We start from the raw sequence: 5,474 nt of genomic DNA, 5'->3' as shown, positions 1-5,474 counted from the left end.
GCTATATTGCTATAGAAAAATAAAGAGCTACAGGGCTTTATTAGTATTGCAAAATCTGACCTTGAAAGAGTATTTTATTAGAGACTATTGTATTCCAACAATCATTGATATTCTAAACATACATTGCAGTATATCATCATCAATACATACAAGTATTAAAATGTGAATGTTGTCATTCTTCAGGAGTCTATTGAGAGTGCCAACACTACCATAGAGGGATGAAGATGTAAAAGGTAGGGAAACGTGTGTGGCCTGTTTTTCTTTACATACATATACATATACACATACAGTGTACACGTTGGTCCTCACCACTTCCAATCAGACTTATCACGCCTTTGTATGTTTTTCTTCACCCTGTTTTGTAACTCAGTTAAAATGCACAGCAATGTAACCACTGCAACCCCCCTCCGGCTGTCAACTCTTCTTGCAAAATGCAGTCCGCCCTGTTCTTTTTTTGTCCGATCCTCCCTCACATCCTCAAGTTTCTCCCATTTTATATCTGGGGTTGATGCTGAAATTTGTCAATAATGCCTGCGTCTTCTTTTTAATTTGCATTCCTTCTTGTTTTCGATGTTACTAAATGTCTCCTCTCTATTTTCTTCCCTTCTTTTTTATGTTTGTTGAAAATATCCACTCTTTCCCCATAATTTCTATCGTGCCTTTGCTCATACATATATATGTATGCCATAAACAACCCTTATTTCTGTTATATCCCCTAACCAACACACACACACTTGACAGCCCTTCGTCTGGGCAGCTTAGTGAGCGGTATGTTGAGCTCTAAGAGCCGTTCCTCACAGATGTCTGACTCAAGACAGACTCCCACCTCCTCAGTTCAGAGTAAGTCCCTCCACAGTAAGGGAAATTCCCCTTTGTTCCCATCCTATTACCTAGTCAGTCATCACCAGAGGAAACTGCTCTTGACATGTAAAGTGACTCAAATCCTTACTGTTCAAATGATTTCCCTGATTTAGATTACTGAATGTTTGAAATTATTGCCCCTTGTGTTGCATTGACTACATCTCCCCCAGTGAAAAAAAACTTTGTTTTTGAGCCCTGTATTACCTCTGTTCCACTGTATTTGAATTGAGGATGCTCCCCCCTGTTGTATATTTGTGTCTTGTGGATATAGATGCTCTTCTCACTCCTCCATTTTCCTTCTGTTCTGGTTTATCCAAACATTGACTCACACAGTATAAAGCTGACTCACATACACACTCATGTAGATGCTCGGCATTGTAGTTTGTCTGTGAAGGACTAATTGATATACAGTATTTTTTTTTTATTATTTAATATGTCTTTTTGTTGCACAAATTAAGTATTTTTTTAATATCCCCCAGCCTGCACCAATAACAATAAAGGTAACTGTCAACATTACTTAGTTAAAACTGCTTTTGTAGAAAATACTTGCATCTGAGCATTGGTTTGTCTTTGAGCTTTGTTGGGTGAAAGGAATCGTGTCATCCTGCATTTTCCTGCCTGATATCACTATTAGTCATGGGAGGCTTTCTTGTTGTTTTGCTACACAGAACATGAAATAATTTTGTGAAGTACTTTTCTGAGCGCCTTCCATTTCTAATAACTTTGAAATCCTGCTAATTCGTAGACTAGAACCCATTTGAAGCTGGTTTGATGTCAGATTTTGTTTATCTGCACTCAGACCTACATTTGCCTGAAATACAGTCAACTACTATCAGTTTTTACATTGTGCCTGTGTTTGTATTGCTGATGATGTGTGATTTTGTGTTGTAGCTCGCAAACAGGAGATAATAAAAGTTACTGAGCAGTTGATTGAGTCTATCAACATGGAGACTTGAGGCATATGCGTAAGTTTCTTTCTTTCTGTGTTTATATTGGAACATCTAACTGGATACTGATTTGCTTATTTCCTTTGCGGATTATTTCTTTTTTTTTTTTTTTTTTTTTTTGTTACAGGAAGATTTGTGATCCTGGTCTGACTTCCTTTGAGCCTGAAGCCTTGGGCAATCTGGTGGAAGGACATGACTTCCATCGCTTTTACTTTGAGAATGGTGAGTTCAAAAAACATTAAATCATGACTTTGTCAAAAAACTAATTTTATCAGCATCATCAGCACAGTTGCGGGTAGATTGCTGACAGAATCCAAAAATTGAAAGAGATTTTTTTCACAATGTCAAATGTTTGCTTAATCCACTGTTGTTCAGAACAGTTTAGATGTAGCAGCTGTGAGTCTGGGGTTGATTTGGGGTTCCTCCAAAAGGTGCATGTTGCCAGCTGGCTCTGCACCCAAAATAGATGCTCAAAAAGATCATTTGGCCCCTGGAAGAATTAGAGGTTGTGTGATGTTCATTCACTTCAACTTGTTGAGGTTTTCCAGATGCTCTGGAGATTTTTAATAAATTTCTTGTTAACTTGCTTGCTTATATTGACATGATTTTCTGACTTTTATAGTTGTTTGCTCACAGTAGGAAAATGTCACCTTTTTGATTCTCAGTGGGGAAAACTTGTTTGTTTGATTTAATGTCCAGGCAACCTGTCAAAAATTGCAACTTTGGAACCAAAAATACACGTTATCAATTGTCACCATATTTTGAGTATGTAGCATGGTCACCAAAAAAACATAATGAAGTATATTGCAGAAGCCAGCCGTTACTAAACCTACTAAAATCACTGATTTTGTCCCACAATGTAGAATTCCCACAGTAGACAGAATATGAACAACATATTGTAACAATGTGACTCAAATAACACACACAAAGCAACTTCCCTTTTACAAGAGCATATATATAGGTGATTCAATGAGCAACAGCTGTGGAGGCATGTTGCATGTGCAATCACTTGATTTGAACCAGGTGTGCAGGAAATTCACTGTGATAACTGTGCCCTAGTGGGCAAGTGAGGTAGAGCTAGATTTGGAAACAGGCACATGATGTACAGAGAGGAATAAAAGCACACAGAAATGTGTTTCATTCCTTCAGATTAATTGGTTGGGTAAAAACAATAAAGATATACATATTTTGAAAATAAGGAAGGTCCCCAGAACAGCAGAAGGGGTATTGAGCATGCTGTTTGTATGAAAGAGAGTACACATTTTGCATTAGTGGATATGGGCTAAATTGTTTGTTCTGTATCAATAGTCAGCCCTATCAGTTTACAGTTTGTTTGTGTTGATACACTACAAGGGCATGGCTGTGATTATGGACTAACCTTGGAGCAAAAAATCACTAATGAATAATGACTGCTATAAATGGCAGAATGTCCTCAGTCTCTGTAAAAATAGTTCAAATAAACCAGATATGTCCCAGAAACCTCAATCACTTGGCAAGCCTGTGCTTGTCCACTATCCAACATCAACATACAGAGATTCTTGTTCCTCTTGTTTTCATATCAGTTAGTCGACCTATTCCTTCTAAGGTAGGATCACTGTTTTGTTTTTGTACAGCCAAGCGTAGATTTTCATAACATGTAGCTTATGTTCAACAGTTCTTACCCAGCATGAGAAAATTATATTTATTATATTCAGGTAAAGTGTGATGCTCATGTAGTCATATGTCATCGCATTGTAATCAGCCACTTTGTCTCATTTCCAGCCCTGTCCAAAGGGAATAAGCCGGTGCACACCATCCTCTTGAATCCACACGTGCACCTAATTGGGGAAAACGCAGCGTGTATTGCCTATATTCGACTGACCCAGTACATGGATAGCAGTGGCATGCCCCGCACCAGTCTGAGGAGACCCGTGTGTGGCATCGCCGTGATGGCAAGTGGCAGAACATCCACTTCCACCGCTCCGGCTCACCCAGCATCCCCTCCCAGTAAGAGACAGCAAGAAACACAGCAGAAATCTTGATTAAAGATATAACTAAACAGCAGCTCAAAGTCCTTTTTTGCTGAGTTCCAGTGGTTAATCTCACCTTGCTATAGTGATGTAAAAGTGTGCTCTAGGGTGTGGTCACTGTTGGATGGCAGTGAGGAAGGCTATTGCTTTTCAGCCTATAAGTTACTCTAAGAGGGAGGTGAAAGGGATGACCATTCACTAAGTCCCACCCACCTTAGCTACTGTTGCTGCACCTGTCACGCTTTCCATTCTGGTACTGCACATAATGCAGGTCATAATTTCAAATGGAGAAGATTTAGTTTTACTTTTCATTCCTAGTGGACAACCAAAGATTTTGTCAGCTAGAATAATTATTATCAATAGCGTATTTTATCAACTGTAGGTAGCTAGCATAAACTAATGCAAACACCAAAACTTGTGAGTTGGCTAAAAACTGTCTCCCAGCTGATTTTTTTATGTTACTGGCTGCATGTATATTATAATGCATTTGCTTTAGAAAGGCTAAAAAATGACACCCACCTGCAAACTGATGAGATAAGTAAGCACACAACATGTGGAGAAATACAAAGCTTTACCGACCTAATGTGTTTAGTTATGGTCAGTGAGCTTTGATTGTGATTCTCTATTGACTGTGACACAAGTTTAGTCAGTTCACCATTCATTTCAAAGGTGTGTGTGTGTATTTAAGAGCCCTGTTTTTCTTAAGCTCAATCATTTATTCTTTAACATACCACAACAAGTAGCAGGCTGAACAGGCCTTTTTCTCTTAGACTTGTCATGGCAGGAAAAGAATAGGTGTAACCTATTCACTTAAATGACAGCTGTACTCCAGTTACAGGCTCTGCTCACCCTTGTCCTTTCACTTTATAGTAAAACTAGACTTCCATCAGAGTAAATGTTGGATGGAGGTCACCAAACCTGACAAACAAATATGAATCATAACAGTTTATGTTGTCCTACCTTAATCAGTTCAAGGAAAGTGACAGGAGAGTACGTGAGATGTCAGTCAAGCACGACCTGCACACACTCACACATTTCCGGCATGAGGACTAATTAGGTTAAATAGATAAACACCTGTGGGTGGGCCACAGGTGTGTAGGGGCCATTCCCAGTGCAAACATGCACATTGGTATTGTGGTAGAGCCTTTTAATGTTTGTAATCACGCCTGTGCTTTTCTTGCTTTTTAATCCTGTTGTTTGCTGTCTGATTATTTCTCAATACAGGAAACATTTTCATTGCTCTGTATAGTTGCACACTTATGTTCTCTCTCCCTCTTGTTGCAGTTAATGGAATATCAATATGTGGTCAAAAAAAGAAAAAAAAAAAATCCCATCAGCAAATCTAGTAGGGCAGTCAACTAGCCAACCCATGACTGCTCTCTGACCTTTGACCCTTCTATAAGGACATGACATCGCACAGGACACAAGTATTAATACATTTTACTGTTATGGCATTTTATTAACATCATTCGAAACCACCATCGGGTGGCACACCGTATTTGGACATTATGAAACAAGCATATTGACAACATTTTTCTGTTTGTTTTTTAAGATGTTTGGTATGCATTTTAAATATAAAATAGAGATGTTTAAAAATCTACTACTGTAACCTCTCCCAAAAATTTGTTCTGTATTTTTATGTGTATTTATGTGTGTG

At 38.5% G+C, this 5,474-nt stretch overlaps 1 pseudogene; it reads left to right on the top strand.

Annotated features, from left to right (window-relative positions):
• The first annotated feature begins 183 nt into the window (after window positions 1-183).
• On the top strand, window positions 184-5,274 carry LOC108896653 (calcium/calmodulin-dependent protein kinase type II delta chain-like; annotated as a pseudogene).
• The last annotated feature ends 200 nt before the right edge of the window (window positions 5,275-5,474 follow it).

Source organism: Lates calcarifer, unplaced genomic scaffold (genome assembly GCF_001640805.2).
Source record: "Lates calcarifer isolate ASB-BC8 unplaced genomic scaffold, TLL_Latcal_v3 _unitig_4127_quiver_3664, whole genome shotgun sequence".
Lineage (NCBI taxonomy): Eukaryota > Metazoa > Chordata > Actinopteri > Centropomidae > Lates > Lates calcarifer.
The sequence above is the reverse complement of the archived record's forward strand: the minus strand, read 5'-3'. Positions and strand labels throughout refer to the sequence as shown.